The sequence below is a fragment of the Podarcis cretensis genome (assembly GCF_951804945.1).
Source record: "Podarcis cretensis genome assembly, chromosome: 8".
NCBI lineage: Eukaryota > Metazoa > Chordata > Lepidosauria > Squamata > Lacertidae > Podarcis > Podarcis cretensis.
In genome coordinates this window covers 69,319,395-69,331,399 of record NC_137177.1, presented here as the reverse complement: position 1 = coordinate 69,331,399, position 12,005 = coordinate 69,319,395, and positions in this window count along the sequence as shown.

The window sequence follows — 12,005 nt, the reverse complement described above, 5'->3', positions numbered from 1 at the left end:
GCATCTCTCCTGATAACAATTCCCAGCAGCTTCATAAAGATGTCTAATGGCATGGGGAACAATAGATGGGTGTCACCCACATGTAGATGATACCTCATTACCATCTCTCCTGATAACAACTCCCACCAGCTTAATATGGATGTTCATATAACATGGAGCACCAACTTCCAGTTCCTAAGCCACCAAGCAGTGTCCTCACAGAAAGAGATGGTCTACAACAGAAAAGTGTGACTGTGGCTCATCTCCTGTTTGTCACGATACCTGATAAGGCTTCTGATTGCCTTATCCTGCCAGTCTAGGCCATTCTTTTGAGATGGTAAATATCTTTGTTCTTGAGTCCAGTTCACAAGGCTACCCTATTCATACCTAAAATACGACCCTTTCTGCAGAGGAAATATTTGGAGCCATTACAAGTCACGATGTCTTCAGGATTGATCTCCTGTACTGTTTATGTCATGTGGTTTATGTACTTAATGTAACTTGTGCACTTATGAACATTCATTTTATTTATGACACTACAGAATTCTTATAACAATTGCCATGATGTCTGCACTCTGCTTCCACGGTTGGAATGTTTCTCAATATCAGCCACTGAAAAGGAAACTGCTCTTGTTCCTGGGTCCTGTTTTGGGTAGTGAACTAGCTGGGCCATGACCCTGGTTCAGCAGGCGCTTCTTAAGTTCTTGTGCCCCCCCAGAATATTTCTGAAATGACTCTAAAAACCTAAGAGATTAGATTCACCTTCCTAGTTCTTATATGTGGTAATTATATTTTGCAGTGTGTGTTGAATTAGTCTCCTATTCCACTGTATAATATCTGCCTCAGTAAGGGTGGGTAGTCTGGATTTTTTAAAAAAATCTCCTCTATCCATCCTAAAAAATTCCTTCCATTTTTCAATCTGCCTTTCAAAATTGTTTCTGAGAGAATAAGATTAAGAGAACACAGCCATCAAGAGCTCAGAAGTTTAACTTCCATTTCTGAGGTACAAAATGGAGCTTCTCCACCCCCATCGTTCCCTTATTGCGAGAAGCGAAGTTAGAGGGAACCAGGAAGAGGGCCTTCTCGGTAGTGGCACCCTCCCTGTGGAACTCTCTCCCTAAAAGTCAGATAGTTGTAAATGAACAACTATCTGACTTTTAGAAAGCATATGAAGGCAGCCCTGTATCAGGAAGTTTTTTAATGTTTGATGTTTTATATATGCTGTAAGCTGCCCAGAGTGGCTGGGGAAACCAGCAAGATGGGCAAGGTATATTAATATAAATATAAATATTAATATATTAGTATATTAATATTAGTATTAATTTGCAACTCTGCTTCTGGTTTTTGGATTTCCAGGTTCTCTTTCTGGGTTTTGGGTTCTGGGCACGTACCCCTTTCTCTGTGGTAATTATATTGAGAGAGAGAGAGAGGAAGAGCACAAGATTCTGTGTGACAGCATTAACTGGTTGCATAGTACAGTGGTACCTCGGGTTACATACACTTCAGGTTACATATGCTTCAGGTTACAGACTCTGCTAACCCAGAAATAGTACCTCGGCTTAAGAACTTTGCTTTAGGATAAGAACAGAAATTGTGGTGCTTCAGGTTAAGAACAGTTTCAGGTTAAGAACAGACCTCCAGAATGAATGAAGTACTTAACCTGAGGTACCACTGTATTTTGGATGCACCATTCCCACAATATGGGTGTATCCTGAGTTTTTTAAATAGCCACCCCAGTTAGGTAACTATGGATTACACTTCACGTGGTGGACCTGCAGATTAGGTAAGACTATAAAAGCAGTCCTACAAGATCAGATAAAAAGCCTCTCCCAGGAACAAGATGAATTCAGCCGCCTACTTTAGTGGAACAATGTGTGTTGAACGTTGCTGCATGTAGAAACATTTTACTTTTACTGACAGAGCGACACTTGTTGTGCAACCCACTATCTTCTAAATAAATAAAAGATAAATAGATAAATAAATAAATAAATACTGTTTTAATTTATTTTCATGGTACAGAACATCAGTTTTGAGTAAACAGTTGTCTACAACAGTAAACAACAAATAACTTGTCCTGATAAAATTACAGATTGATTTATTTTTTTAAAATCATGCCACGTGTTAAAGTTTCGTTTGATTACTCTTAGGAGATCACACCACATTTACCCAAATTTAATCCTTTGATATGATGGCATATGGCTATGATGGCATAAATGAATGTTTCCTTTTTTATTAATAATTTTTATTGAGTTTTCCATTTAACAATCCAATCATATCACATTAATTATACCAAGTTATACCAATACAAATAATAAAGTCCAAATATTTTGCCAGATTATAAATTTTTGTTGGGGTTCCCATGATTCGAGTTCAGTAGGGTCCAATCATCTCATATTTGTGCTGCTTTTAGTGTTCACCAGTCCCATCTTCCAATCTTCTTAATGTTATCCTTTTTCTTCTTAATAGCCTCTGAGTTGTTCCCACAGGTGAGTTAAAGTAAACAATATTATACTTCTGTGTGAACTTTGTAAGGCTCTCCCTTTTTTAAAAACTGGTAAGTCTTTTGTTTGCAGTAAATCTTAACACGCTGATCCAAAAGTCCTCTTCGGGTGGCAGATGCCATTTTTTTCAGTTCCAACGAAATAAAATCTAGGCATTTGCTCATTAATTTCCCCAGACAAGTTCCACCATAAATTAGCCTTTCCAGGGGAGATGTGCCTGGAAACTTAGAGTACAAACATGATAACAGAGTAAAGGCTTGCCTCCCCCTATGGCTATTAATCTTGCAACATAGTGTGTCTCATAATGGCGGATCCTGATTAAAAACAGCGTCACAGGAGAGCCTTTTATTTTCTTCCCAGATATTTCAACAAACAAAGGCTTTAGTTGATATTTTTATTTCCACACAGTTTATTTTCCAATCTCACTTGCTCTAGGTTGTTTTGACGGTTCTTCTGGGGGGGGGGGGTTGTTAAGTAATATCATAATAAGAAAAGGAAAAGTCCCCCCCCCTTTCCGTTCCGTTTCAACATACCGGCATAGATGTTATTCTTTGATGTTATCTTCTTTCCAGTCCACTCCATCGCTCTTAACTTCTTAGTGGCAGATTTAATTAGCAGCTAAAGTACCCTTTTCTTCACTCGAAGCATGTGCGATGATTCTTATTTCCAGTTTTTTATCTTAAAAAACGCAACTTGGGTCGCACTTGGAGACAGCATCCAGGAGATCCGAACTCGCTCAAGGGCTTTCCGTCCAGTGCCCTCACCCCCTCCTTCTTTCGAACTCGGGGGTGATTTATGGGCAACCGTGGACGAAGCTGCATCTCCCCTTACACCGGGGAGAAAAACGGGAGGCTGATTTACTTCCATATCAGCCCCTTAATTACCTCGAGTGAGCTGGAGAGATGGTATTGTCGGCCATCTTCCAAGGCTCCCCTAGTGGAGCCCCTCATAAATGAATGTTTCCTAATATCTATTCAAGTTGGCACAACTGCTATATGCATATTAGAATGTGATTTTATTGAAGGATTATATATGCAGAACCAACATCTGCTTGACATCTTCAACCAAAGTGATCAAGTCACTAATCCTAAAGACACTTTGTATAAATAAATCCCATAATTAATAAAGGGGGCATTAGTCCACTTCACATATTAGAACGTAAGGCTGCAGTCACATGAGGAACCAGGAACAGCAATTGTTTTCTGTAATATCTGAACATGATAAAAACTCTATATAACCATTTTCTACCTGTTCACCAACACACATTTACTTTCAGTGAAATCATTTGATCTAAATGACACCTGCTATCTGGAAGGCTAACCCCAAGGCACAATATTTTTGGCAGGTGGTAAATGAATTGAATAAATTCACCCACATGTAGATGATCCCTCACCCTATCTCTCCTGGCAACAACTCCCAGCAGCTTGATTTTGTTGTTGTTTAGTCGTTTAGTCGTGTCCGACTCTTCGTGACCCCATGGACCAGAGCACGCCAGGCACTCCTGTCTTCCACTGCCTCCCGCAGTTTGGTCAGACTCATGTTTGTGGCTTCGAGAACACTGTCCAACCATCTCGTCCTCTGTCGTCTCCTTCTCCTTGTGCCCTCCATCTTTCCCAACATCAGGGTCTTTTCCAGGGAGTCTTCTCTTCTCATGAGGTGGCCAAAGTATTGGAGCCTCAGCTTCAGGATCTGTCCTTCCGGTGAGCACTCAGGTCTGATTTCCTTAAAAATGGATGTGTTTGATCTTCTTGCAGTCCATGGGACTCTCAAGAGTCTCCTCCAGCACCATAATTCAAAAGCATCAATTCTTTGGCGATCAGCCTTCTTTATGGTCCAGCTCTCACTTCCATACATCACTACTGGGAAAACCATGGCTTTAATAGAGCAGCTTGATAGAGATGTTTAAATAGCATGAAACACCAAATTCCAGTTTCAGCAATTGTTAACAATTGTGTCATAAATCTCTATATGGCACATTCTTATCCATTCACCAACAAGCATTTATCTCCAATGAAATCATGTTATCTAAACAACACCCACTACCTGGAAGGCTAACCCCAAGGCGTAATATTGCTGACAGGTGGCAAATGAATTGAATACATAAATTATTTTTTAAGCAGTTATTTTTCCAATCTTCATCCAAATATTTGTTATACAGTTGCCAATAATCTGTAAATAGCTCAATGGAACAAAATGAGAGTGCGCTATCTCATACATCCTGATGACTCACGTTGCTTCAGTTGTTTGTGTAGTACCACAATACTACTACTACTAATTTACTACTTATACCCTGCCCATCTGGCTAGGTTCACCCAGCCACTCTGGGCAGCTTCCAACAGAATATTAAAATACAATAGTCTATTAAACATTAAAAGCTTTCCTAAACAGGGCTGCCTCCAGATGTCGTCTAAAAGTCTGGTAGTTGTTTTTCTCTTTGACATCACAAACGTGCAAAAACATTGCAAATCCATAGACTGTATTGGAGACTGTCTATCTTCTGTTATTACACTGAGAAACATTTTTTGCCCTGTCAAGTGAATAACATAGGTTTAACCTGGTTAAAGGTAAAGGGACACCTGACCATTATGTCCAGTCGTGTCCGACTCTGGGGTTGCGGTGCTTTATTGGCCAAGGGAGCCAGCGTTTGTCTGCAGACAGCTTCCGGCTCATGTGGCCAGCATGACTAAGCCTCTTCTGCCAAACCAGAGCAGTGCATGGAAATGCCATTTACCTTCCCGCCGGAGCGGTACTTATTTTTCTACTTGTACTTTGAGGTGCTTTCGAACTGCTTGGTTGGCAGGAGCTGGGACCGAGCAACGGGAGCTCACCCCGTCGCGGGGATTCAAACCTCCGACCTTCTGATCAGCAAGTCCTAGGCTCTGTGGTTTAACCCACAGGGCCACCCGCGTCCACCTCCTGTAATTAGCCATTTAGTCATTAAGTAAATTAAATGGATGAAACCATTCATTAGGATCACAACTTGTATGTCATAATTACCCTTCACAATGCCAGTTAGGGCACTTATGCCTTCAGCACATTTGCAGTCTGACCCAGCTTTCTGCTCCAGAATGATGCACAGTATTAAAAACAGGTTATTGTTGTTGTTGCTTTTTTAAAAAATAGCTTTTATTAAGTTTTCAATTTTACATCTTAAAAGAAACATTTTACATACTGTTAAATATCCAACGACTTCCCTCCTTCTCTTTCCTTGGTTCGTTTTATGAATCTTTCATTCCTGCATATTTTGCTACAACCATATTAGTCGACTCTCCACTTTTACATCACTCCAACATTACACTGTTGATTTTATCTTAATACTGCCAGCATTTCCAGCTATGTATAGTTATTTTCCATATACTCAGTAAATATTTTCCACTCTTCTTTGAATATATATTCTTATTGCTCTCTTATTCTATATGTTAAACCTGCAAGCGTTGCATATTCTTCCATCTTAAGTTGCCAGTCCTCTTTGCCTGGGACCTCCCTCACTTTCCATTTTGAGGCTAACAAAACTCCAGGTCGCCGTTGTTGCATACATAAATAAATTTTGTTGACACTTAGGAATTTCAGTCTGGATTATTCCCAACAAAAATGGACTCTGGTCTTTTTGGGAAATCATTTTAAACATTTTTTTCAACGCATTAAAATCATTTCCCAATATTCTTTTACCTTTTTTATTATTATTTATAATAATATTTATTATTTTTCATACATAAACATAACGAAAAAAGAAAAAGTTGACAATAATAAAGGAAAAAGAATGAAACAGAAAAAAAGAAAAAGAAAAAAGAATATGAAACATACAACAGATCATCGCTTGACTATCACTTAATTAATTAATTAATTAAAATCCATCTTCATAAACATATTATTTGGCCTCGTCAAATCTCTTCCATCTGAATTTCTTAGTAATTATATATAGCAGTTTCCAATATCATTATTTCATAAACCATATCACAGTCTATTCTTTTCCCTTTTTACATGTCCACCACATGTGAAAAAATGTTCCCTTCATTTCTTTACATTTCCAACACATATCTGATTCTGCTTTATACATCTTAGCCAATCAATGCAGGGTTAAATACTATCTGTGAATCATTTTCATATAATTCTCCTTCAATGAGTAACATGCAGTAAATTTCAAATCATTCTTCCAAAGTTTCTCCCAGAGGTTTAAATCTATGTTGTGTCCTATATCTATTGCCCAATGTGTCGCTTAGGCTTTAACTAGCTCGTCTTTTGTTTCTCGTTCTAATAAAAAGTTACACATTTTGGACAATAGCTTGTCCTTATTCTGTAATACTTGTCTTTCAAATTATAAGCTTTGGTCCAGGAATCCGTGTTTTTAAAATCGAACTTAAACACATCACATAATTGATGATACTGTTAAGTTGTGGGTGAACATATCAGATGACACAGTGATTCTTCAAACAGCTCTTGTTTATTCACAGGCCCAGAACAGAAATGGGCTGAAGGGTTCAACCAACCACAAAGGGTTCAGCCAACTACAAAGCAACAGTAACAACTTTCTGTAACTATCCAATCACTGAATGTCACTTTCAATTCCTTATTTGCATATGTGGACCTGAGTGAAAACTATCTACAGTATCCCCCTGCTGGCCCAGGGTGAGAACTTCAGTACATAACAGATACAGTAACCAATTGGTAACTTGGCTCCTTATATCTTCCATTGGTTTCAGTCAGGATTTCCTCCCTGTAATCTCCAACAAGTATTAAAAACAGGTTAAAACAATTGACAATCTCAGAAATAAAGTGGGGCTCAAAAAATATACATCTGAAGTATGAAAAGCCAAGGTAAAGAGGTGCATCTTCAACATTAACCTGAGTTTTCTATTGAAGGTGCCAGATGCACTTCTGCAGGGAGAAGGTTTCACAACCTAGGGGCTACCACGGAGGATGCCCTCCCCTGAGCTTTTGAGGGCAGTGGAGCTACCAAGAGAGCCCCCCTTGCCCACCTTAGCACCTGAAAGGGCCTGTAGGGAATTGTAGAGTTGGAAGGGACCATGAGGGTAATCTAGTTCAACCCCCTGCCATGCAGGAACCTTTCACCCAACATGGGGCTTCAACCCACCACAGCATTTGATATTTTCATTCACATATGTTCATTCAAAATAAGATGGGGGGTGTACTCTTTTTCATTACTGTTTGTATTACAGTTTATAATTTTTGTAAAGTGATATGTCATGCAGGTCATCGTCTGTAAAATTTTATTTTCAGTTTATGAAACAATTCTGTATTTTCCCACCATGCTGATGAAGATCTACAAAACAGCAGTCAATATCCGGAATCTCTGTTCAGTGTTGGACATTATATTTAAAGATTTTCAGAGTAGCAATTTACAATGAAGACTAGAGGCCATCATGAAGCAACACAAAGAAGGCATCATCAACCGCTGGGATGCAAGAGAAATACAGATACAAGATTAAGGGAAATTGAAATATGTTCAGTATGTTATCATAACCCAAAGCTTAACCCACAGAGGGAAACTCCCATTAATCACACACCACATAGCAAAGATAGACAAGCATTTGCTTTTGATCTAAACAACTTCAGGCAACACCTAGCTGGGGGAGTTAGTTATGTGATGCAGCCCATAATGGCCAGCTTAACCAGGTAGGGCATAGGGGCTTAAGTGACAACCCTCGCTTGAGGGAGCAGTGGCAGAGCTGGCACAGGGCTTTGAGCTCTAGGCTCTGGTAGGGTCCTAGAGCCTTCCCTTCATCTTTCCAAACCTGGGAAAGTGCTTACAAGGCTTTGAGAAGGACCAGGAGGATTCTAGGATCATGCTACTCTGGAGGTAAGGTCACTTCCACTTCAGAGGAACTTGGCAAGTCAACATGCTCTTAGCTGCTTTTCTTTGGGGTGGTTGGGTGGCTGGCTCAGTTTTAGAGCTGTATGTTTTGGGGAAGAAAGCGTCTAACATGCCTCACTTTCCTGGGTTTGGGAAGGAGGCAGAAGGTCTCTAGGTCCCTGTCAGAGCCTCATGGTTTGGGTATCTGCTGTGCAGCAATGCCAAATCCCTGGTGCAATCCTCTGCTGCTATGTAAAGCGGCTCTAAACGCATTACCCAAGGGCGTTGTAAAATGCCAAGGGCAATTAATCCCAACAAAGCTTGATCTCCACTTTTGATCAGCGCATCATACTCAGAACTGTGTTAGTTTCTGTTTGCCACTGAGCAGCTGCTTAGAGTCACATGACTCTTTTTACATTCCAGAGACCTTCCAGGCTGTTGGAAGTCTCACGGAGGCAGGAGATGGATGTGATGTTTACTGGTTGCCTGTTTCCTTTGTTCTTTGTTTCAGTTGCTCTCTGCTTTCATAGAGAGAGGTTGTCTGTTCTGTCTGCGTAAATAAAACTGTACACTACACTATATAGAAGTGTGCTAGGCAAACTAAATTTCATCGCCAGATGTTCAAGACCAGACATTGCAGTTAGCTGTAATTTGCTAAGCAGGCAAGTCAACAATCCTACTGTTAAGGATTGGAAAGTTCTGAAACGCATAGCACACTATATGAAAGGCACTATGCATTACAGACTGAGATTTAACAATCAGAAGTCTGGTGGTCTTGAGATATTTGCTGATGCGAGTTTTGGAAGTGACACTACAAACAGGAAAAGCACGTCTGGAGTTTGCTACATGTACAACCAGGGTCTATTTGATTGGTCGTGCAAGAAGCATACAACAGTTAGCTTAAGTACTTGTGAAGCTGAACTGAATGCACTGTCTTGTGGATTGTGAATGGTTGTTACAATTGTGTAAAGACATGAGAATTCCTGTAAAGTGTCCAATCCAGGTTTATCAGGATAATAAAGCATGTTTGGCTTTGCTGACTTCTGAGGGATGTAAGCAAAGCACGAAGCACTTGCAATTGAAGCTGCAACATGCTAGAGAATGTGTTCAGAAAGGACTCGTATCAGTGTCCTACATGCCAGGTAATGAAATTCCTGCTGATTTATTGTCCAAGGTTGTTCCGAAGGATCAACACTGTACCTATGTACAGAAATTGGGTTTGTACTGAGATTGTACTGACACGCTGCCCAGTAGTGCTCACAAAAAGGGGGAGTTTCTGTTTGCCACTGAGCAGCTGCTTAGAGTCACAGGACTCTGTTTACATTCCAGAGACCTTCCAGGCTGTTGGAAGTCTCACGGAGGCAGAAGACAGATGTGATGTTTACTGGTTTCCTGTTTCCTTTGTTCCTTTGTTCCTTTGTTTCAGTTGCTCTCTGCTTTCATAGAGAGAGGTTGTCTTTTCTGTCTGCATAGCTTAGAAATAAAACTCTTTGCAATGTAGCCATAAATCTCATCACTTCCCTGTACTGGATTCTCTGCTGAATGAGAACGTGCCTTGGAGCCTCATCAAAGGCTCGAGGTCATTAATTATTTGTCGGGCGGGCGATTCCAGAGACTTGGCCGGAAGATGAGCTTTAGCAGCTTGGCCGAGTGGAGATTCCGACAAACAGTGTGCACCTTAATTAGTTTTATCGTATTGTCAATATTTTGTTGGAAGCTGCCCAGCTAGATTTTGGGGGAATAAATAAATAAATAAATAAATAAATAAATAAATAAAATTATTACTTGCAGTCACGCTTCCTTTGTTACCATAACAGCCCATAATTAAAGGTAAAGGGTAAAGGTACCCCTGCCCGTACGGGCCAGTCTTGACAGACTCTGGGGTTGTGCGCCAGAGCCGCACACGGAAACGCCGTTTACCTTCCCGCTGGTAAGCGGTCCCTATTTATCTACTTGCACCCGGAGGTGCTTTCGAACTGCTAGGTTGGCAGGCGCTGGGACCAAGCAGCGGGAGCGCACCCCGCCGCAGGGATTCGAACCGCCGTCCTTTCGATCGGCAAGCCCTAGGCGCTGAGGCTTTAACCCACAGCGCCACCTGCGTATTAATTACGCCACCTGCCCATAATTACGTGGCATTAATTCACAAAGAAGCTGGCCTGGCTATTCCAACAATTGAATTCTTGCTGGATCCAGCAATTAGAAGGGGGCTCAGGCATGCAGCCAAGCTCCGCTCCCAACTCACAATGATATATTAAAAGTCAAGTTCAAATCCAAAACAGGGGTTGTATTCAATGTTAGTGCTACTGTGAGGAGACCCATTGAAGTTAATGGACATGACTTGCATAGCTTCTTTGATTTTAGGGTGCATTGATTTCAGGGTCTATTCTGGGTGTAACTTAATTGGACACAACTCACAGACTGGGGTAAGAATGAGGTGTTAGGCTAATTGTTGGAAAGCTGTGCAGCAGGACTACGTTTCAGTGCAAGTTAGACTGAAGGCATGGTAGGAAGACATTTTGACTCTGGGGAGCAGTTCAGATGGAAGGTGTAATGCCTACAGCAAGTAATTGCTTAGACAGAGAAATGATGGTGCAATTGGATAAGCTAATTATAAAGAGTGGGAATCAGGGTAGAAATGATACTTGGAAATCAAAACACCTTACAACACTGAACTCTGTTGTGTAACTGACTATCTGCTTAAGCTCATCTGTAAAAAGAGCATTCAGTTCATTTGGACTTCTCAAGGAAGAAGATCGATCTCTCCATTGTCCTGCTGACTTGTTTTCTAACCAACCTGGTGGTGTTAATTTCTTATGATATCTGAAGAACAAATTTCCTTCCTGGTACTGTATCTGCGAACCTGCCAGATTCCTGTTGTTCATGGTTATTTCACAGGCGTTTTTTGTGTGGTAAATTGATTGGACCAAGAACATACAGGGATCAATTTTTTATTTAATATTGTGGGGATTGGGGGGCAGTTGCCTAGCCCCTTTTAATCTGAAAGGGATTAAGCAGAGTTTAACATTGCAGCTTTTGCCACCACCCTGTGTGTGTGTCAAAATGTTTTAGGAGGTGCAACCCCACTATCCCAATAAATCAATCAATAAAAGCAGGACCCTTCATGGTGGATGACACTCTGCCCCAAAGTCTCTCCAAATTTTCCATCCTTTTTGTCAACAACAAAAAAATATATTTGGTGGAGTGAAGCAGCACCAATTTCTCCAGTGGGGAGGAACAATTGCCTATTTTTTCCATATCATTTAGCATTGAGTCATTTCTCAGGTTCAATGCTAGCTGTGGCAGTAGCACAACTCTCCCCCAAATTCACCAACAATGGCATAGGGTAGGTCCTGAAAACACATATTGTGGGTGTCAGCAGGCTAAAGAGGTGCAATCAAATGATGCAGTGAAAAAAGGCAGAATATGCAACAAGAGGTGTGTGTGTGTGTGTGTGTGTGTGTGTGTGTGTGTTTGGGCTTCTTCACTGCAACAGCCATCTAGGCAGTGTAAAACACACACAAACCCCCCCCCCCCCTGGAATAGTGTATTTAAGATAACATAAGATAACACCCTGGTTACAACTTGCAATACACTCTGAAATCAGCTCTCTTCTGCTATCTGAGTTTGGACGTGAGTCTTAATGGACTTAGAAGTGATGGCAACTCTTCAAGTGACAGCTAGAATCTGCATCACTAAAGTGTGATGGATCCTTT